This window comes from Centrocercus urophasianus, unplaced genomic scaffold (genome assembly GCF_019232065.1).
Source record: "Centrocercus urophasianus isolate 14NV4802_14NV808 unplaced genomic scaffold, USGS_Curo_1.0 seq_11, whole genome shotgun sequence".
Lineage (NCBI taxonomy): Eukaryota > Metazoa > Chordata > Aves > Galliformes > Phasianidae > Centrocercus > Centrocercus urophasianus.
This window is the reverse complement of record NW_024884253.1, coordinates 77,067,952-77,090,361: the sequence shown is the minus strand read 5'-3', so window position 1 is coordinate 77,090,361 and position 22,410 is coordinate 77,067,952. Positions and strand designations below refer to the sequence as shown.

General features: G+C 46.1%; 1 protein-coding gene across 3 annotated transcripts in view; it reads left to right on the top strand.

The window, feature by feature from the left end:
• Positions 1–1,674: 1,674 nt before the first annotated feature.
• RNF152 (ring finger protein 152) overlaps positions 1,675–22,410 on the top strand; it is a 41,120-nt gene continuing 20,384 nt past the window's right edge. Inside the window, exon 1 of one of the 3 annotated variants that reach the window (XM_042839866.1) lies at positions 1,675–1,729. The gene's annotated coding sequence lies outside the window, so the exon portion shown is untranslated. Of the gene's footprint in view, positions 1,730–1,952; positions 1,998–21,586; positions 21,673–22,410 lie in introns of those variants that run through there. The other 2 variants (XM_042839867.1, XM_042839868.1) reach the window with 2 other exon arrangements.

The following is a 22,410-nucleotide window of genomic DNA, read 5'->3' as shown; positions in this document are numbered from 1 at the left end:
GGCCATAGGCAACTTGTTATGGTAGACTGTAACTCTGCCTATGGCAGGGGGTTGGGGCTGGGTGGGACGCAAGGTCCTTTCCAACTCAAACCATCCTATGATTCTATGGTCTTTATGTCTGTATGGTCCCAGGATTCTGGCAAACGCCATCTGCCATTTGTGAGACATTTGTTTCCATTTTGTGAGGCATTTTCCTCTCCCCTGTTCGTGGAGAGCTGGCGCTGCAGTGCTGCTTTGGTTGCCACCTGCTTTCTAGGGAGGAAAGGGGAGCTGACCTGAGCAGTGAAGGGAACTTGGCACACCAAGGCATGTACACCTCTAAAACCTGAGATGTCTGTTCAGAAACAGGATGTCATACAAATTTGTGATGCAAATTCACCTTTGCTCCTTAACCATACCAACAGCCCACCCCAAGCCAGAAGCATGGCTGCAGCTGAGTGCCCAGGCCTGCAACGAGATCCTTCCCCCACAGTGGCCATATTGTGTGCTGTATCCCAAGCAGCTGGGCATAGAGCAGGGAGAGCACTGACAGCTTTTGAGCCACCCTGCCAGCCTCTCGTGGGGAAACGAAAACCATATTGTGTGTGCTGAGATGATAGCTGTGGTGTGAATCAGCGATGAGAAGTTAGAGATGCTAATGACTGGTACTTTGGGGGCAGGCCTGATGGGGGAATTTGGCCTGCGTGGCTTCTCCAGCATTCTTTCAATTATTTGATGAGAACACTTTGATCTAAAAAAGACTGCAGGATCTGAAAATCTGTTCTGAATGCTCATCCTGAGAGCGGTAACTGAGTTTTCAGTATTTACGACAGCACCCGGAACCATAATTGTGTGTGTGCTATAGATGCTAAGATGTGGTAGCTCAGTTTGAAACTCAGTTTGGCCATTAGCTCCATGTAGAGGAGAGCAGGGAGAAGGAAGGGAAGGATGCTTAGCTTTTGTGAAACCTGTTTATTTTGCTCATGATGGAGGTTTGCCTCCTCTACAGCCAGTATCTTCATGGAGCTGTCACATCAAGATGACCTGCAACTCTTCTCTCACTCAATGGGCAACTGCTTCAAGTGGAACAAGGTTTGTCACTCCTCTCATCTGCTCTCCTGCTCCATGTGTGATGCCTGAAGGCACATACACTTTTTCCTACTGCTGATGGAAATAGGATCGTTCTCTTTGCAGGCAGCAGCCCTGTGCTCTTTGGTAGACACAGGCCTTGATGTAGTGATCAAAATGGAGGCCTCGTTCCCTATGGCGCTGGGCGCACAGCTATAGCCTACAGCAAGGTGCAGCAGTGGTGCAGGTTCAAGCCTGGAGCTGGGACCGCAGGTCTCCAAGGCCAAAGTTTTGTGTTGCATCATCTGCCCTGCACGGGCTTCGGCAGTCCCACGGGGCAGCCCCGAGGGCACGGAGCTCAGCGAGGCTGACAGCTGAGGTGCCGCCGCCGTGCCCCGAGGCAGGACGTCAAACCGCAGAGCAGCCCCGATGCCCCCAGGCGGGGCCGGACGGCCGCCCCCCGGACCGGGCTGCTGCGGAGGGCACGCCGTCCCCTCGGGCCGCCCCCCGGGCGGGGGGCCGCACGCATGCCGGGGCGGCTCCGTCGCTCCCCGCCGCCCGAGCCCCGCCTCGGCCCTGCACCCGTTGGGGCGGGGGACAGGGGGCGGCGCCGGCCGCCGGGGCGAGGGCGCCGGCTACGGCGGGCGCGGAGCGATCGGCGGCGAGGACGGCCGTCGGCAAGGTCAGCCGTCGCGCGGGAGCAGAGCGCGAGGCGCGACGGATGCCGCGGTGCCGCCGCAGGGGGTGAAGGGGGGCCGGGGCGGGGTGGGCGCGTCGCCCCCGCCACACCTCCCGCCCGCCGCTCCTCCGCCCCGGCCGGAGCCAGCCGCGCGTTTCGTAAGCGGCCGCCGCGCCCGGCTTCGCCGGCAGCAGGACGGAGCGGCGCGGCCTCCCGGTGCGAGCCGCGGGCTGCGGGGAGGGAAGCGGCGGCGCTGGCGGTGGCGGCGCAGGTAATGGCCGGGCGCGGGGGCGGCGGGGCGCGAAGGTTACTTAGAGAGCTGCCCGGCAGCGCCCGCCGCATCGCCGGGGTGGGCTCGTCCTTGCGGCTCGCTCGCGGGTAAAGCCGGGTAACTTGCGGACTTTTGGTTGTCAGCGCTATAATCTACATGGAGTCTATGGCTTTTTTCTTTCTTTCTTTCTTTCTTTCTTTCTTTCTTTTTCTTTCTTTTCTTTTTTTCCTTCCCCTTCCCATGCTGGCAGTTAGCGGAGCGGATAGGCGGTCGTTCGGGAGCTGCTGCTTAGCGCAGGGTCCGCGCGCAGCCCGGCCCCGCAGAGCGGCGCTGAGTTCGGTGCGGGCGGAGATGCCGCCTCCCGGCTCAGGTCGCGGCGCGGATCTCCCGAGCGGTTCCCCGAGCCCTGCATCCATCGGCGGGCTCTGTTCCGACATGCCGACTCGGGCTGGAGAGACTTTCTTGGGAACCTTCTGAAGCGTGGGTATGCCTCAGGTCGGCAGGCGGGGAGGCGCTAGGGCGTGTGTTTCTGTCATATAGGTGTATGTATTAAGAAAATAAAAGGAGAACAAAGCAAACAGGCTTCTGATAAGGTCCTATTAATGCAGCTATAAACACTGTAATTCCTCCACTCTCGTTTTCTCAGTGAAACTCTTCTTGCAGATAAGGTCCATGGTTTGGTGGTTTTTTTTTTGTTTTTTTTTTTTTAAATACTATCTTTCAGAGATCATTTGATACAGATTGGCTCAGGTTTTGGGTCTGCCTGAGGCTGCCGGAAAATACCTGTAACCTTCTGACTTGCAGTGTCACCAAGGTGTTGCTGGTAGCCTCCTGCATTCGGGAACAGGTCACAGCCCTTCTGAAATGCCCGCGGTGCCTGAGCTAGCACAGAACTCGCAGCACGATGATAATCGTGATTCAGAAACAAAGCCTTCTGCTGGAAACGCTGTTCTTGGCTATGTAACGGGATTGGGTTTGAGCTTCTTGTTAACTGCATGAGGGTGAAACATAGCATTAACTGTGGCCAAGGCGTACGGGGTCAGGATGACTTGGGGCCATGGCTGTCAGGGGCACTGATGTATCATCAGGGCAGATAATTCCTTGTGTGCACATGCTTCTGTTGGTGACACGGCCCAAAAGCTCACATCTCTGCTTCAAGTCTGATGTGTCTATTGGAGGTTTTGCACAGCTTGCCAGGTATGTGGAGACAAATGAGAAAGGTGTTTGCTGTTGCTTGACTTGGGGGGAGAAAAGTTATTGGGGCAGCACCTGGTCCAAGTTTTATACATGTTGCAAAGTCTCCTTGGAAGCAGTGGCCGATGATGCTGAACATCCAGATTAGAAACGCCAGCGGGACAATCAATGCTATTTCTGCCTTAATATGATATGTTTAAATTATACATGCAAATGAAGTAGCTTGGAAGGAGCCACTCATCCAGATAGGCTCCGGCATAGCAGAGCGTGCAGGGAGCTGGCAGGTAGAGGCTTCTGGGCACTGCTCCCCATTCAACTCGGTGGGTCTCTCTAGCTCTGCCAGAATCCCTGTGTGTGTGTTTTTCCAGTGCCTCTTTCTGGCTCCATTCAGGGTTCTTGCACTGACCCCTTGATGGAGTGGAGCAGGAGCTCTATTAGTGACAGCCCTACGGAGGATTCAGCATGGTTTTAACTTATCACATTCATTGTTCTGGTGAAATTGAAGAATGATACGCTCAAGCAGGCTTGCATGCAGGGATGTTAAGCCAAGGGCTGTCTTCCATAAGCTTTCCAGGGTGTGAACTGTGCATCTTTTGTGCTTGCATACTGCTTGGAACAGATGCCATGTCATGGCTGGGTTTGGAATGGGGGAGCTACCCTCACTTGGGACCAGTGAATACAAAGAAGGAGCAGTGTTACTTCTCTGGAGTTCTGTGGAGGATTTCAAGCAGAATTAAGTTTTCTAAGTCACTGAAATATTTTTCAGATTATGACCCCATTCACCAGTTCATGCCTAGAGGGTACATCTCTACAGTGATACATGTGATGTAGGTGATCAGTTAGTGTGACTCTACCAAAGACCCAGCGATTTGTATTTCTGCACACAGCATTGACTTTAGGGTCTGGCCAATGGCTCTGGTCTTTTATTGGTTTTATATAATACTGTATATTTATATTTACATGTCAGGCAGTCCCACCGTCCTTCTTGCATCAGGCAGCAGTTATTAGGGCAAGTAATTTCTCTGGCTTGAGTGTGGCTGGCTGTTCAGCTGAGTAAATGATGTACACTCTGAATAAAAGATGGTGGATTTGGGGCATGAGTGCTTTACTGGAGAATGTGGACAATGCATTTCCAAAGCCTGACATTCTAGCATGCCTTAAATTCTGTCCTGTTCTTAGGCTTTGCCTCTGTCTGGTGAGTGGGCTGGAGGGTGGATTTGCCTCCCATTCAGAGCATGCAGAGCTTCTGAAGAAATTCCGCAGCTGTTTTGGGTCAGCCTAGAGTTGCCTGCTTGCTGTGCTGGTGCTGTTTTCTCCACAAATAGCTTTGCTGCTTCTGGGCCCTGCAAAGAAAGGGAAGAGAGAAGCCAGCCCTCGGGAGCGATGTCCAGCTGCAAGAGGTGTCAAGGGCAGTCCTCCAGCTTCCCAGAGTCTCCTGAGCTCATGAGGTCTTTGCCCCCTCTCCAGGCAGCTGCTCTTCCACCCACAGCAGTGTTATCCATCCTACAGGCACTGGCTTGGTGTGTCTTAGTGTAGGTCACCAGCATGGAGACTGTGATGTGTCTTGCTGCCTGATGTGACTGTCCCAGGTGAGAAGCTGAGGTCTGGGATGGGAGTACCTCCCTGGCAGCGATCCTAATGAGCAAGAAGCCCCAGCAGCTTCCACACTCATCCTTGGGTAACAATCCTCCAGCTTGTAGCAATGGCTGACAGTCCTGAAGGCCATTGATCTCCCACTTGGTAGGACTAGAGGCTGGATAGATGGGAAATCCTCAAAGCATTGCTGTCTTTGGCAGGGGAGAGATGACTTGTAGTGGTCCAACACAGGGCCTGTACAGGCCTGGCCATGCCATGTGGTGTGCGTGGTCCCCACGGCAGGGGTTGGTGTGAAGTAGTGCAGTAGGAGGGCAGAAGATGTACCTCAAGTAGGCAGGGCCTGCAAATTGCATTTCCTCTCAGCATGGCTGCCCTTTGGTTCATAAAGTAGGAGCTGCTTGAGGCCTGGGAGGGACAGAAGGCTGGCGGCCACAGATGGGAGCCTGCTGTGTGACCTCCAGGGCTCCTTGAACTGAGTGGAGTGAGCAGGGAGGACTTTGGCAGAGGTGTGCAATAGCACTGCAATTATGTAGGTGCTTGCAGGCCTCACCTCTTTGAGTTCAGTGGTGATTCAATTGTCCTGAAGACAGCACTCAGTACCATGTGTTTCCCCTACAATAGCTTCAGTGAATGGAGCTTAATTCCCTTGCAGCCTCCTCCTGACCTGTTAGGTACCCACTGTCAGAGTGGCCCTTCAGAGACTTCCAGCATCCATCTTTGATGTCAGAACCATAAGGATCACCTTAGTGGGCTAAGCTGGATCTCTTAACAGCCTTCCAAACTGTGTGCTATGTCACTAAGATTAGAAGCAGCTGTCAAAGTGAGGTGGAACGAGAAGCTGTATAGCTGGAACTCCATGGCAGGTTACAGGGCGCAGAGCACCAGACTGTGCAGGAGGGCTGCAGGTCCCTCTGTCCTTCTCCCAGCACAGCAGTGGCTAGTGAGGTGACACAGCAAACACCTGTGACAGATAACAGCAAGCCTGGGGCTCGCAGCAGATGTGTGCAGATCCTTCCTCTGAGGTTGCTGGCCTTAGAGCTTCTGTGTGAGAAGCCCTGGGACAGGAGCCCAGCATTGCTGCTGCCACATCCCTGCCTGTTTGTGTTAACCAGCATTGGATATTCTGAGTTAGCTGCACATGCTTAGTGATGGGCTGGTGCTTTCTGTGTTAGGTTTTATGCCAAGAGCTGGGGAGGGATGCTGTGGGCTCTGTCTGAACCTGGGGACCTGGTAGCTCCAGGTTACCCAGGCTCCGAGGGCAAGGAAGGACAGCAGCAAAGCTTGCTTTGTTAGGAAAAGCAGCTTTCAAAGCTTGCGACAGTTGCTGCCAGCACCTGCTAGACAAGGTAAAAATACTAGAAAGAAAGAAGAAGGGGGTGTTAACATATGAGAGCATACAAAGACAAATAGAGTTTTTTTAAAAGCACAAAGCCTATATAGTGAGTGTGCCATCAGACACGCTGCCTCTCGTCAGCTAATATCATCTGCAAATAAAGCAAGTCAGGTTGTTGCTATTGCAGCTGCTTTCCCTCATGAAGCAGGATGAGCCAGACTCGTCCAACTCTGAGAAATGTGTTGGCAAGCAGCCTGAAGTCCAAGGTGCACAGAGTAATTTACTTTAAAAAAAAACAAAAAACATAACAAAACCACACATAAAAACAAACCAGCAACAAACAATGTAAGGCTTATCATCCAGGATGAGCACGTACAACCATAATGTTTGCTTGCAGCTGTGTTTTCTATGACACACTCTTAGAAGTTGCTCTTTGGCTGCATTCACCAGCAAACACAGCCTAGAGGTGATCGGCTTCTTCCCTGACCTGCAGTTAACAGTGGTAATTATGCTTAAAGAAGTTTTGGTGTGGGAGGGGTTCGGAGGTTTGGAGCTGTCAGCTGGGTAATTTGGGATCCAGGCCTTGGGAGTTTTCATCTTGACCTTGGGCAAAACACATCAGCTGCTCCGTGCTTCTGCTTTTCAAATCCGATCTGTTACGATTCATTTCAGAGCAACTGATTGATATCGGTCTTGGTTTCCTCATCTTAAGCAACCCCAAAATCCCCAAATGTTTGTGCATGAAATTGAAGTTCAAATATGAAATCTCCCTCTCTTCCCTGCTCTTTACCTCTGATAGCCGGGGAGGAAAAAGAATCATTCGTAGCCATCTGCTGGAGGCATCAATCACGCTGGGAGCAGTCTGCTGGTTGTTCCACATGTTATTAATGATGAAAAGATACAAACATACGAGCTCATAATTATGTTGCTTTCAAATTACTTGCAAAATAATGACAGTAGGAGAACAATGAGGTTACAAAATCCAGCGGACAAAAGCGAGGAAGTGCCAGAACTAACATTACACGGCTCCCCTTTGCATCTGCATTATGATACAATCTTTAATTCTGTAATCACATCATTTTTTCCCTTTCAGAGTCCCTCTTTTAGTGGATAGGTAGTTACTGCATAATTCGTTTTCTCTTCCCCATTTACTTTCTGCATGCGTCTCCACGTATTTGTTTTACACCCCACCCAAACCTCGAGCTGAGTAGTGCTGTTGGTTCCTTCCCGGGGGCTTCGCAGGCAGGGAAGTTCTCACTCTTGCAACATCTCAGATGCTGGCACTGCATTCATTTTCAGGAATGGAGGCAAAGAGCAAACAGAGCTCAAATGATGGAAACTTCTTCAATTTTTGGCTGCCTAAAAATGATGCTGAGGGATGTTTTTGTTTTTCACTCGCCCCAGAGTGCCTGCCATGAGGTAGCAGTTCATCTGCTAGAAACACAGGGGCAGCTGACTGGAGCTGGAAGTCTTGGCACTCTTGCAGGGCAGCCTTAGATGCACTGGATTTGCAGAGAGCAGGGAAAAACTGCTTTTAGCAGTTGAGCTTGCTGAGCATTTTGCAAATACTCAACGTGAGAGAAAGGCAAGTCCTGCCTGCAAGGTGGAGCATCGAACTTTGTAAGTAAAGTTGTCTCTCTTTTCCTGCCATGTCTTGTTCACTTATCTTCCTTGTTTCCACTGAGTGGGGCAGGGTCTGAGGGACCACTGTCACTTTATTGCACAGTCCCTATCTTTTTTGCCTACAGAAGCTGATTTGCTGCTTTAGAATTAGAGAGAGCATCAGTGAAGACGTGTTACGGGAGCTGGGTGAAGGTTGAGGCAGTTCTCGTGATACCTTTAATTTTGGAGTGCTCAAAGTTCACAGACCTTGTATTAAGAATCTACCACATCTGAGCCTTTATGTAATTTTCTAGCTGGACAAAGGGAAATGGGAGAGATAAATAAAAAAAATTGACCTGTCGCATGAATCTGCAGTGACCCGGGTCATCCACGAGGCTTAGACCTTTGGGCTGCAGCATTAATTTCTAATCCATGAGCTAGTAGCTTGCACCAGTTGGCTTTGGATGGTACTAATTGTTAGAACGGGGTGACTGCTCAGCAGCTCGTATGCTGTGCTGGGGAAGCTTTCGGGCCCAGGTCCCGTTTCAGGATGGACTAGGCGAGGTACTGCTGCTTCTCAACTCCTCTCTGACTTGCTTGTTCCTCCTGCCGCGGTTTTCACCCCTTCCATCCTTTTTGGTCCTATCCATCTACAACACCTGCCTTCTGCCTCTCCTCTGGCTTGCTGGTGCCACAGCTGTGGCCCAGGCCTTTCCATTAGTGCTGCCAGTGCTACCTATAATTTTTCAGAGGTCCTGGATCTAGATACCATAGAGGTGTTGTGTGTCATCTTGACTGAAATTCACATCTAGAATTTTTATGTTTTCAGACTGTAGGTAAAGGCCAGTCCAAAACCTTGAGCGAAGCATCTTTGGGGATTAATCTTCCTTGCTTTTAGTGTACAGCTATTGCTGCGGACATCCTCTGAGATCAGGCAGTGGGGTAAATGGCTGCTATAGGCCAACCCTGTAAAGCAGCTTTCTACTTAAAGAATATGCTGTGCTCTGTCTGTTTCTCAGCGTTTCTTTGTATGTAGTCTCACTTGATCTCATCTAGCTTGTTCTACTGTTAAGCCTGGGTAAATATGCTGTTTTATAGGTCTGAATATGAGGCTTAAATTATTTTGCTGCATAGAAGAATGAGGAAGACTGGCTATTTACATTTCTTTTAGTTTTTTGAGGGGCATGTGGATGTAGGTTCTAGAGGCTGGGCTTCAATGGAAGAGCAAATTGGTGCATCTCAATCACTTCCTGGAGATAACATGTAGCCTGATCCAGCAATTAGATGCTTTTTGGCCTGTACTTAAATTATGCTGACCAATTTACAGTGAATGTCTTCCTAGAGCTTTGTTCAGAGGAGAGGTGGGAAAGGAAGGTTGGTATAAACCTCACACTGCAGTAAGAAAAGAAGCAGAAATTCTGATTCTGGTGAAATGAGTGTAACAGTTGGCTTTCTTTACGCTCTTGGAGCTTTTTTGTTTCATTAAAATAGATGAAGGAAAGTGGATACCAGCAAAGAAAGTGACTGTTGCCAATTGAGACTGGGCTTGGAATGGCCAGCCTGACCTGCAGTGATACAAAATGGGATGAGAATGGCTTTAAACTCAGACTTGTGTTCTTGAGAATTTGTGATATTAATCATGATCACGACAGATAAGAAATGTGTCAAATTAGAATAATGAAAGAATGACAGAACAGAGCATCTTTAAAAGTTTTGGATGACTTGACAGATTGTATGTCTCTACTAATTAATTAATAAGATAGATACTGAAATCTGGCATCAGCCATTTCTCCCAGCACTGACACTATGTGTGAACAAGTCCAAGTATTTTGGAACTGATCTTTACCTATTTGAAAAAGAAATAGGTACTCAAAGGAGCATAGCACTGCTTTTTGGCTCTGATCTGCAGGTTTTTGGAGCCAAGGACGTCGTCTGAAGAGTTTGGGAAAGGTAATGGGGAAAAAATGGCTTGTATCAAAACAGAGACCTACACAGCTTTCAGAGGGGGAAAGAAATGGTTCTGTGTATTTGAAGAAGGTTGCACATCACTGACCTGGCCACCTCCAGCCTGGAAGGCAGCCATGAGCGTATGTGATCTGGTTGAATGTGAGTAAGGGTCACGTGTTGGCTTCAGGTGATCTCTGCTGCAGCCTTGTTCTGGATAATTTGTGTGTGTTTTTCTTCTGAGGGCATATTTAGGCACCGCAAGTCATCACAGCTACATGGGGACATAGGCCATTGCCCTGTGGTGTGGCCTCGTGTTGCATGTGCCTTGCTGGCATCCTTCCAACCTCCAGCTCTGCCTCCCCCTCTCCTCTTCCTCAGAGCGCCTGCGGTTGGTTGGATGCTGAAAGGCACGGACAGGACTTTGGGAGAGCTGGCTCAGCAGAAGAGGTGGAGAGCCAGCTGATGCCAGTATTAATATTCTTTCAGAATTGATGGATGAGACGATTATAAAATTGCAGAGGGAAGTGAAACTTAAAAGGAATCCATGTTTTAATTGCATTCTGGATTTTTTCAGCAGCCAGCTTCTAAGGTGCATGGCAGATTAAGCTTTTTTTTTTTCTTTTTTTTTTTTTCTTTTTTCCAATGAGTTTGTTGATGTAGACTGCAATATATTGTCCAGAACAAAAAGAAAAAAAATAAAAGCCTGGGCCAGTCTGTTTTCTTCACTCTGGTGCTCTCAGTCTTCAGTTGCATTGCGTGGCAGTGTGCTGTGTCTAGACAGTCAATCAGGTCTGAAAAAGAAGAAGAAAAAAGGAGGCTATATTGAGCAGCTCCTACTTCACCTGTGATGGTGAAATGCTCAAGCCTGCATGAGGCATCCAGGTGGTGGACTTGCATTTCCCCTATGCACCTTGCACTTCTGTTGATAGGAGCAAGATGCTGGAGCCACTTGGCTTTTGGAGATGGGTGCCATGGGACCTAATTTCCTCCATGCTCCATGCCAGCTACTGACACGGGCACTGTGTTGCCTCATCCCTGATGCAATAATGTCCCAGCTGATGAATCCCTGGCTCAGCCTGTGAGAAGCACAGATCACAGTTTTAGGCACTAGATAGCTAACTTCTGGTGAATGCTGACTCAAAAACACAACCCAGATGTTTGTGTGCTGTGTGAGGTTTTCTCATGGACAGCAGTTTTGGTGGAGTATGCTTCATCTAGAATTGGACCAAAACATTCTTCATCCAATTTTGATTTTCTTTAGTCTTTAACAAAAACACTGCTTGGTAGTGGTTTTCCCTAGTCCTTCTTTCCTCTGGGATTGAAAACTCTGCTGAGTTTCTTAAAGCCTAATTTGCCCTAATTGCACTTATTTTGAGAAAGTACATATGTAGATAAGTTAATTAAGAGGAGGAAGCATCAGCATATTTTCCACTTGCCCCCTCCTGCTTTCTTGTAAATAAAAAGCTGAAAGAATGAGGCACCTTTTTAGAAGGTCCTGTCCAGAAGCATGGACTCATGTCCCAAACTTGGCAAGTCCTGGCATTTAAGCAGCCCTTCCATCAGCTGCAGTCATGTTATGTAAGTGGTGTGCTCCAGTGGACTCGTTCTAAAAGTGATTAATTTGGGGTGGAGGTGTTCTGCCCGAGTGCCCTGGCATGCTGGTTTTCAAGCTCCATGCCCTCTGCCTCCCTCTGTGCCCTGGAAGGAGGTCCTGGGTCCGCTTAGCAGTGGCAGGTTCCCTCTTTCCCCCACTTATCTTCCCAGGGCAGCAGCTGCAATCCATGCAGTGAGGTTTAGAGATGAATTCCTCTGGCTGCGTTTCCCATCCTAGTGCAGGTTGGCGTGTTAATGCTGTGCGGTAATTAGGAAGAGTGGCATACTGAGGAGCCTGCTTGCTGTGGGAGGCAAGGTAGCCAATAGTCTGAATGCCATCAGCCCAGGCACGAAGCAGTTGTGTGGATGTTAAGATTTTGTGGTGTGTTTGCGTGTGGTGGCTGTATGTCAGGCACAGCTGGCAGTGCTGATAGGAGGATTTCTGTTATACAAACACTTGCTGCTCAGATGGGAAAAACTTGCTGATAGAGGCATTCGATGTCCAACAAATCAGCTAAGTGGGGAGCTGCCGCTGCTGGAGCTGTGCTGGGAAGGGCTCATGGCAGCAGGATGCAGTGCCGAGCCGTTCCTCTTGCTGTTTGGAATATTTAAATTCCTCAAGACTTCATTCTTAGCAATATCATATAGAAATGAACTGGAGTTATGCTGTTTGCAGGTGCTTGGGAGCCTGTTTTCTTTGTTCCACTGTGGCAGGTCTGCTAACATCAGTGACTGCAGCTACACATTGCTTGTCCAAGTGTAGCCTTCACACCTATTGTCTCCATATCCAGCAGCGCCTTGCTTAGCTGGGGACAGACAAGCTTGGGAGGTGCTCTTGAGGTGTTCTGACAGCTGGGGGATGGCTTGGGCTCAAACACGAGGTGATATTGCTGCCAGCTGCAGCTGAGCTCTGGTGTGCTGCGTTATCACACAGGGCTGGTTCTGAGTGATGGGGCAGCTCCTGCACATGGGGCTGTGTGGGCTGAGGGCACATTGTGTAAGCCTGGGAGATGCTCACTGAGAGGCCAGTATGGTTATTTGCATTACTGATGAGATGATCAGTACTCTGTGTTCATAGTTCTCATTACAGACTTGTGGATGTCTGGGATCAAACAGAAGGGATTTTTGTATGTGTGTGTAATTCATGAGATCTGCTGTTTGAACCTTCATTAGTACTCTCATTTATTTTCTTCCAAAGTGGTAGTGAAGCTGGAAAATTCCAGTTGTTAGCTGTCAAAAGGAAACAAAGGCAGCTGTTGCGTTGGGGTAACTTGGCTTCCCAGAGGCTTGGCTGATCCTGAGCACTGATGTCACTGCTAATCGGTGAAGTACTGCAGGGCAGGCAAAGTGCAGAGGGACCAACTTCTCTTACCTTCTAAACATGTATTCAGAACAGGTGAGTAGCTGCCTTGGAATACTCTTATTTTTATAGGAGAAATCAAGGGCCAAGTCCTGTGCTTCAACGCTGTTTGTTCTCGCAGTGATTTAGAAAAAGTTACTTCTATGAAGAAAAAATGGTGTTAGTAGCAACCTGTAGTAGCTTTGCAGGTTATTCTGCTTTGTGTTCTGGTAGTATGTAAATGTGGGCTTGGTTCTCCACTTCCTTGCCCATTCCCTTTTCTAACTCCAGAATGTTTATGGTCGATTTAAAGCTAGTCAAGAGTCTCACATAGCCAGTGCCCAGTGGTTTTTTTTCTGTTACTCCACTGACTTTTGTTATATTAGTTAGTACCAGAGACGTGGGCAGCTCTTAGCTCAATCCCGTGCCGTGTGTTGCTTGGAGTGGCCTGCCTGCTGCTTCTCTGTCCCAGTATCACAATTCATGAGCTTCTCCCATCTGTTTCATTTGCAATGCACAGCTCTAAGCAGAAGTCAACACCTCTCTCACAGGGGCTGAAGTCATCGGTGTGACATGCCCCATGCTCTTGAGATGCAGTGGCTTCCCCCTTGCACAAATCCAATCCTGCACAGTAACAAGCAGATCCTGTTTCATTTCTGCATGGCTTGCTCGTGCAGTGGAGTGGATGCAGAGAAATGTACGTGAGCATCTAGGTGGGGGAAACCACCTTTGAATGCTTCAGTAGTGTCAAACGTGACAGAAATGCTGAGCTTCTGTATTAAGTACATCTTTTCCAAGAGGAAAAAAAAAACCCTGTACTTTTGAAAGCAAAACTGTTGGCAGATTGTTCGTTAAGTAACTGCCTCTGTGACATCATTAACATTTTATTTTTTATTCTTGCTACTGAGAAGCAAAATAAATAAGAGGCCAGGAAGACCAGGTAACCATTAGTTTGGGTTTTTGTTTGTTTTACTCCTTTAATGCATCCTCTTTCTCAACGTCTGATGTCCTGACAGTCTTTTTTGACATCCTTTGAGCAGGGGGCTGGTGATACGAGTCATCCAAAACAGAGAGTCCCATCAGTAGTGCTCTCTGTTCAGAGCTTCCCAAGCAGCCAGAAGCCTACTGACCTTATTAAAATCAGTTTTTAAGGTTAATGAAGATGAGCTACATCTGAAAAGCGTACTGTAAATTGGCTGTAGCACACCAGGAAAACGTGGCTTCACTCATGTCAGTATAGATGTGTTCAGGCTCTCTGGGTCTTGAATGAACATTCTTGAAGTGAAGACTGGGAGTCTTCTAGGCATTAGCTGAAGAAGAAAACACACACCACTCGAGGGCTGTGAAAATAATAAGCAGAAAGAAATACCAGTTGCAGTTCTGTAGTGCCTTGTAAAAGGAAGCTGCTAAACACATAAGTAAACAAGTGCTTGTGAACTGTGTTATATGACTTGTTTTGTAAATTTCCCCTTTTGGCCATTTTCTTTTGAAAGATTGCTGGCACCTTTTGCAAGCAAAGAGAAGAAACTACTTTGTATGAGTAGCAGCAATTTCAGGAGATTGCTTGGTCTCTCAAACAGCTTATTAGGTTTCTTTAGATTATCAGGTGATATATTTAGTATGTGGTAGTTTGTTTCAGGAGTGCATCATGTAAATAAATTTGATTATGATAGTGTGCATGCATCTTCCATCAGTTTTTTTTTGCTGCATTTTCTAGCTTATAAAGCACAGAGCTCCAGATACTGGCAAAATCTCTTCTTGTAAATTCCCTTCCTGTGAAAAGCTGGTGCAGAATAGTATGGTTGTAGCAGAGGGAGAGGCCAGAGATGTCCTGCACCTCCCAGAGACAGAGAAGCAGCCCACACATTGTTAGCTTTGTAAGCTTTGGGAGTGCAGTAGATGTTTGGAAGCAATGAAAATAGATGGCCGTGTGGCAAGTACAAGAAATGATTAACTCTGCTGCATTTATTTTTACAGTGAAATTGCATTTTCACATCTCCATGAGGGATGCTTTATCAGGATGAGAACCCAGCAAAGCATTTCTTTTTGTGGACATAGCAATTTTGGTGCAGATGTGATGAAATTAGCGGCTCTCTTGATGAAAACACAGCGAGTTGGTAAAGCTGCAGTTTTGCAACTATGACTGCATCCTCTCTAAGGATGGCGATGTGGCTGTGGTGTTCTAAGGTTTTATTTCTTCACCTTCCAGGTTGGCTGGAAAAGTTATGTTGGACAGTGCTTGTCATAGCAAAATTAAGTTGTGGAGATTTTAGTACAAAACTTGGGATTAATAACTACCCAGGAGATAGAGCATTATTTGGGGGAAATTTGATTTCACTTTTTAGTGACTCAGAAAACTCAGCACTTAAGATTTGAATCATGTTTTTGAAGGTGTTCTAACAGGACTTTCAATGTTGTGGGCACATTACATTCAAACCATATACCTGTAAAAACCTGTGAGTACCAAATGCTTTTGCTTGTGAATGGGACAATTGCTTGGCCCACACTGCTTTTTGTGTTTGCATGCAAAATAATTTACATTAGCAGCAGAGCATTCTGTGTGCAAGCAGGTTATGCAGTACTGATCTGTGTTCAGGCAAAAACAGGCTTAGGAAATGTAACTTTAGGAAGGTGCTTAGGTAGGGCTGAATATTTGCTGGAGACCACCAAATTGTGCCTTGTAAAACCAGAAGGGGGAAAACAGAGTGGAGAGGGTGGAGGCTACCTGGCTGCTGTAGCTAGGATCCAGTCTATTCAGTCAGTGCAGTGCACTTTTGATGATAGGGAATTATGCAGGGCTCTGTTTCAACTGGTTTCCAAAATGACTCAGTATAAGAACTGACAGTGAGGTCATGTGGATTTCTTTTAAAGGACCTGTTGTACTAATTAGGTTATGTTATGTGGCTTAGCATTAGTTAAGCATGCCCAGGGTTACTGGTAGGAGTTCAACCTTTAATTTCCTGCTGGAAGCAACTTCCCTTCAAGATGTACAGCAGTTGTCATTAAAGACTGTAACACACTAATCCCCATGGCACTGTTTAAATTATGGAGGAAAGGGGATCAAAGAAGCTGCAGAAGGGAGAAGGGGAATTACTGTGTTGAGCAATTGCACGGCTTAACACTCAATGTCGCAGCGAGAAGATAAGTTGTGTCAGTGTTGGTAAATATTTGAGCCTGTTCATCAGCATGTAATATATGTATATATAAATAGTGGCAGCTATGATTATGTATAATGGCTTATTATGTAATTGCTTGAACAGGGCAGAAAAGAAAGTAAGACTTCCAGACTATTTCTTTGGCTCATTAAAAACACTCAGTTCCTCCCTCTCCACCTCCAGGCACTCCAAACTCTGCTCACACCTTATCTGAGTTCGCCCTGGCTTCCTGCTTTTCCCTGTCCCCATCCAGCCTGTTTCCTCTTGTTCCTGCCCGTCTCCAGCTCCTGCAGGGAGCCCAGTGTTTTTCTCAGGTTATTTTCTGCAGTCTGATGCACCCTTCCTAATCTCAGTCTTAAATTTCTATAGCAGATACAAGTTAGAAAAGGACGTTTATTTTTTGAGCATCTATGTCCAGTGTTGGTTTCCAGATGCTGTGCAAAGGATGGGTGGAGCTGTGCTACAAGGAAACTTGGTGTGAACCTTGCTGTGTCTGAAAAAATCTCCCATCTCTTTAACAGTAATTCCAGAGGTGTAATTCTCTGAAGGCTCAGACTCTGAGTCCTAGAAAGTCAGTGCCCACTAAGAAAACCTTAATCCCCCTATGCTGCTGGCTATTTGAAGTCCAGGGGCAAAATTCAAGTCCTGAGGTGTGAGACTCTGTGCCTGTGTAGGGCTGCGCTGCAGACCCATCTAAACCAACCAGAGCTTTGCACTGCCAGGCTGTGAGGCAGGATGAGCAGATCATGCAGCACGTGCAGCGGGATGCCTGTTTTTGTCTGGCTGTGAGAAGATGCTGGGCTCCCTGACTGGTCACAACATCTGCTTGGCAAAAGCACTTAACCAGCAAAAAGAATGCGTTGCAAGTCTGTGGTGTCCTAGTAGAGGGGTTTGATTCCTCAGGAGCAATTTGGACTTATTTGACCTGATGGCTGTCTGCAGGCATGGGTTCAGAGGTGGCATTCATCATCCAGTGCACAACTAGCTTGTCTTCTATTAATTGAGAATGAGTACCACCATTATCAGAAAGCCTATGTCTGGGTACAACATACATGTTGTATGCAGCACATTTAGAAGCATTCATGCCCTGCTCAGCACTGGTTCCAGTAGCAGTCAATCTAGAGGCCCTTTGAAGCAGTCTGGTTTTGGCACAGCCTAAGCTAAATTTAAGCTGCCTGAATGCCACTGTAGCTAACTTGTTACTCTCTGAGACTACTCAGTTTCAGCAATGGAGGCAGACACCATTTCACAGAATTGTAGAATCCTTAAGATTGGAAAGACCACTAAGATCATTTAATCCAACTATCAACTAATCCCCACCATGCATGCTAACTGTCTCCTTCAGTGCCACATCTGCATGTTTCTTGGACACCTCCAAAGATGATGACTCCACCTCTTTCCTGGGCAGCCTGCTTCAATGCCTCACCTTTTTTTTCATGTTCAACCTGAACCACCCCTATTACAACTTAAAGCTATCCCTCTTATCCTGTTGCTGTTAACCTGGGAGAAGAGGCTTTCAGGTCATTGCAGGGAGTGATAACATCTCCTCTGAGCCTCCTCTTCTCTGGACTGAACAATCCCAGTTCCCTCAGCCATTTCTCATAAGAACTGTGTTCCAGACCAGCTTTGTTGCCTCTGCTCCAAAGGCTGTTGGTACTCATTGCCTTTTTTTTTCTTTCTTTCCCGAGGTCTAACAACTCCCAGTGGCACCTCCAGTAATGTTTCATTGCCATGCAAAAGGAGGAAAACACTTTGTCAGCAGCCTACTTCAGGCAGAGAAATTTATATCTGTGAGAAGCATATGTACAGAACAGCAATTACTCAGATCATCAATATTTATACAGCAGATAATAGTCATAATGGACAAGATGAATATTGTCACAACAGCAGTAGTTGCTGGGGGGGGGAGGGTGGAAATATAATTGCTAGGTTTCTTTAAACAGGATAATTATTTAACTTTCAAGTGATGGGTGAAAATTGCTTAGAGCCTGAATCAGGTATTCAGTAGGAGCTCATCTCCTTCTAGAAAGTAATGGAAATGCCCCTCCTATTTACTCTTGTGTCACATAGGGAAAGCTGTCTGGGAAGTCATCCTTTGCATGCTTCTTTTGCTGAAGGCAACACTGGTGTCAGTAGCTGAACAACAAACGATTTAAAAAATAAAACAAAAACAAAACAACAGAAAAAGAACAGAAAAACCCAGCAACTTGTTTTGAAAAAAGTTTTAGTTACGTTCACGTGCAGGCAGACAGGTGTTTGTGGACGAGATGGCCACAGCTGTGCACACTTAGCTTTTACAAGCCAGAACCCAGCATTGATTGTAAGGTGATCAGGCCTAGGGCAGACTCTTCACCACCAGAGACTGCAGCAGCTGTACCAGGGTTCCTCTTTTCCTTCCATTCCCTCCTGTTGCCTTGCCCCTGGCTGGCTGGATGCTCATGTATGGCATCTGCTATGGACAATTGCTGTAGAGTAGATATCCAAAAGACCATAAATACAGCAGCATCAAGCTTCCAGATACCTTAGGCTAGGGATACAGATAATAATGTTGCTGGTGCAATGCCAGGAGAAAGGAGCCCCAGGAGTGGGATTTGAAAAAGACAGCATCTCAGATAGGGAGCAATGAAGGCTGGCTTCAACAAGGAAGAGTCAAAAGCAGCTCTTTTAACTCTGCAGTCCTCCTTCTGTTGCAGGGAAAGATGCTAAATTGCTCTTTTTAATTCTCTTTTTGAGTTTGATGCCTTTTTTTGAGATGCAAGCAGGGAAGGAGCCTAGTGTTTGCTCTCTGTGTGAGGTTTGGTGCTCACCCAAAGGACAGTAAGGCTGTACCTCTGGTGGCACTTGGTCATGGATCTTTTTGTAGGTAAAGCTGTTAGACTGCCTGGATTCTAGCTCTTCTCCAAATGAATTTTTAATAGAAAATAATTAAATTTTCATTGGAGCAGGGACAGGAACCCAGGTCTCTCTCATCCCTCATACTCACTTTTCCTTTCTGACCTGAATATTGAATTATGCACTTCAAAGTAGAATGGGTTCAGCAGGAGGCACTGGCAGAGCTCTGCTGAGCTGCTGAAATTGCTGGCACTTAAAACATTCATATGGGAGAAAGGATAAGAATATTATTATTTTGTCAGTTTGATGCTTAGTGAATGAAAGTTTCCTTCTGCAGTGAGATAGAAGAACTCAGGTTCTTGTCTAGCCTTACTGAATCTTCCTGTGGCGCTTGGCTTGGGGAAGTCCTCAGCCTATTGCACAAAGATTAACTTGGAGAGAACAAATATTTGGTGCTGAATTTAGACCAGTTTTGATTTTCCTGATGCAGGTAAAGCTGAGACATGCAGTGATGGCTGTATTAATACTTCAAAATTTCTGCCCAGTGCGTAACTCCTGTTAGAAATGCTTCCTGAGTACAGCTCACAGACCCAGTATTGCAGCTAAGTATCTTTAAACCTTTTCTTAAGTAGTGCTCCCTATTTTTATTTTTTAACTAATGGTGGTGTAATCTTTGCAGAGAACTCAAGCTTGCAGGCAGCAGATTTACTTTCTTTGTTACCTTCCTCAAATCCTGCTGAGGCATCCACTGGTAGGAGATCATTGGTTTTAAGATATAAGTAAAGGTGCTGATTCGTATTTTTTGTTGTTGTTTTTTGTTTGTTCGTTTGTTTGTTGCCTAAGGTTCTGCCTTGAGGAAGACCAAGTATTGGTTACCTCTTGGAGAGAGGACTGTGGTTTAGGAACCAGCCCCTTATGTGGGTGAGCCAGTTTTGTGGCAGACCCATGCTAGACACAGATTGCTTCTTCAGCTGTATGGAAGCTCAGCGTATTTCTTTTTTTTGTGAGTAAGGAGAAGAAAGCTTTGAAGAGAGCAGGTAGTCAGCAATACTGATAGTCTATATTATTTAACAATTCTGAAATAATGGGGTTTATTAAGCTAGTTTGTTTGTACGTAGTTCTCTGAATCTTTGTTTCATTGCAGTAAGTTGCACTGGGATCTGGAGATGATGAGAAGGGACCATTTCTCCCCACGTTCAAGGAGATACTGTGTTTTGGCCTTACTGTCTTCCTAAGCCCTGACCCATTAAGATTCTAATTCCATGATGAGATTGGTTGCTTGCAGCACGCAGAAGCCACGAGTCCCTCTAATTCTGTTTCACTTCAGGCTCAGGCACTGGGGCTACAGAATGCTGCAGATCGAGGTCTTTCTATCCTGCTAGGACAGTTAGGTTTAGTTAGGTGCAACCTAACTAAAGCCTTCAGCAATTCTGATGAATGAAGATTTAAAGATTCAGTCCTGCATAGTAGTGTTCTTTTAGATTAAAAACTGGAAGAACTGCATGACAAAGGATGGAGTCAGAATATCTTGCTGTGTCAGAATGTGTAGCCTTAAGAACATTCCTTTATCAGAAAAAAAAAAAAAAAGCCTTCTGAGCAGCAATAGGGTGAAGCTGTTTGCTTCTTCAGTTAGTTTGACAGCTAGTGTGAAGATTCACCCTGCATTGCCTTCCGGAAATCTTTACAGCATCCAAGGTTTTGTCAGAAAGTTCACTGTTATAGTTTATGGATGGAAGACAGATAACCCGTAACTAAAAATTAGATGGAACACCCTGGCTTAGGAATGTTAGCTCCATTTCCCATGGGAACTAATTGGCATGCTTTGTTTTCCCATTTCTTCCCTCTGGGCTTGGCTTTGTGGCTGACTTGCATCTCTTCTTTTCACACTGAGTTGCCCATTGTGGTTGTTGGAGATAAAATCTTGCTCGGAAATCCAATCTGTTTTGGTGATTGGAATCATGAGTCATGCCATATGCAAAGACCCTGTGATAATATGGGCAGTGTTTCACAGATCTGAAAACAAATTGCCAAATTTCCATCATTTAGTAGAAAGGCAGTATTTCTTTAGTACAGGTAACATAGTTATTCATTTCCTTCAATAAGGCATTCATTTGAAAATCCACGTTCTCCTTAAAACTCACTTATGACTAATTTTAAATCAGAACTTTGGCTTAATTTTCATAAGTAAAATATCATTTTTTAGGCACTTAAAATAACAAACATGACAGCAGAATAATGGAATTTCTTTTAGGTCTAAGTAGAGTGAGTAGGAGATGGTGGTTTGATTTGCCTGAAGAGACTCCTTTTGCTGGTCTAGCATAAACTTTTCTACATATTGAACAGAATGAGATTGGCAAAGGGAATGTGCTCTAATTACATATTAAACTTCAGATTTTACTTTTAACAAGGTAGATTACCTTGCCAAAATGGAAATCACCAGAAATACTGTGGTTGCAGTAATTGTGGCCTACTGGTATATATTCAGTCTATTAGAGTAAGCAGTATATGAAGTTTAAACATGTCTAGAAGATAAAAGCTGGTCCATAATAGCCACTTGATAAGAAAATACTCAAGTAGTATTGCTCCCAAATTTGCTTTTAGTAAGTAGTCGGTTATTTTTACAAGGCCACTTCATGCTGTTACAGTTGGCTAATCAGCAACTCCCCTTCAAAAAAATGACCCTTTTAAAAGTCTTAAGGTGTACAGCAACTTGATCTCCTCATTCTCTCAATTTCATTATCTTCTGTCTTTCAGCTTAAAACCTCTTGGAAGCTGCCACTCTTTCTGTGCTGCAACCATTAAAAAAAACCCCAAAACCACACAAGTAGTAGAAGTTGAATGGGAGTGTCAGTTGATCAAGAAGTTTAGGACACATCAGGATAATTCTGAGGTCATTATAAAAATCTAGTGGTTGCCTTTTTTGAAAGCTTTTGCTGAATTGTTTGAGATTTACCCTCCCTCTTCTTTCTCTAGAGGCTGGGAAGAGTGAAGCATTCTTCTCAAACAGAGCCAGTCACATACGTCGTGTTTGCTGCAAGTGGGACTGCTTGTGGGGTGGCCTGTTCTCCATTGGAAGGATCTGTGGTAAAAACCTATCCCAGATCTCCTCCTGAGAAGAATTACTGTGAAAGAGGCTTAGCCCAGTGCAGTACAGATGCTTCATGTGTGGGGATGACTGTCACAGAGAAAGGCTGCCAGGACAGGACTCAGACTTGAAAGAATCATAGAAATGAGGCTTTAAGGAGACTGTTTATTTTCCTGCAGAATCTGTGTGATTATTTACGTCGTATGAAAATAATCATAGATTTATATATGAAAAATACAAAACCATATCATACTGGTGTTCCTGAATATGCTCGTAAATGGGCAAAACAATCCGGTGAAAAACATTTTATGTAAGGGAATGTTCATTTTAAGAGGAAATAATGCCCATCTTCAGAAATAGTTTAAGGGAAATATCCTCACACCGCATTCCAGTTCGGAGTCTTGATTTAAGAGTCTGCATCTTCTCTTCGCTGATGCAGCCACATCCTTGGCCCAAGAAAGAGTAGATAGGGGGCTGCTAACAGTCTCATGCTGGTTAGAAGTTATGTAAGGGAAGAGTACCATTTTGTGACATTACTTTCATCTTTATGTCCAGTTGTTTGGAGCCAGCATGACCCAAACATGGGTGGTGAAGGCCAATGGAAGCATGTCCCCATAACCACAGGAATACTGTTGTAGACCTTGAAGAATCCCACTGTAGCTCAAACAGATGTGTTGCTGCTTTTTCCTCAAAGCCTATGTGTCGATAATCATGGGTTTCTCTCAGAACCTCACATC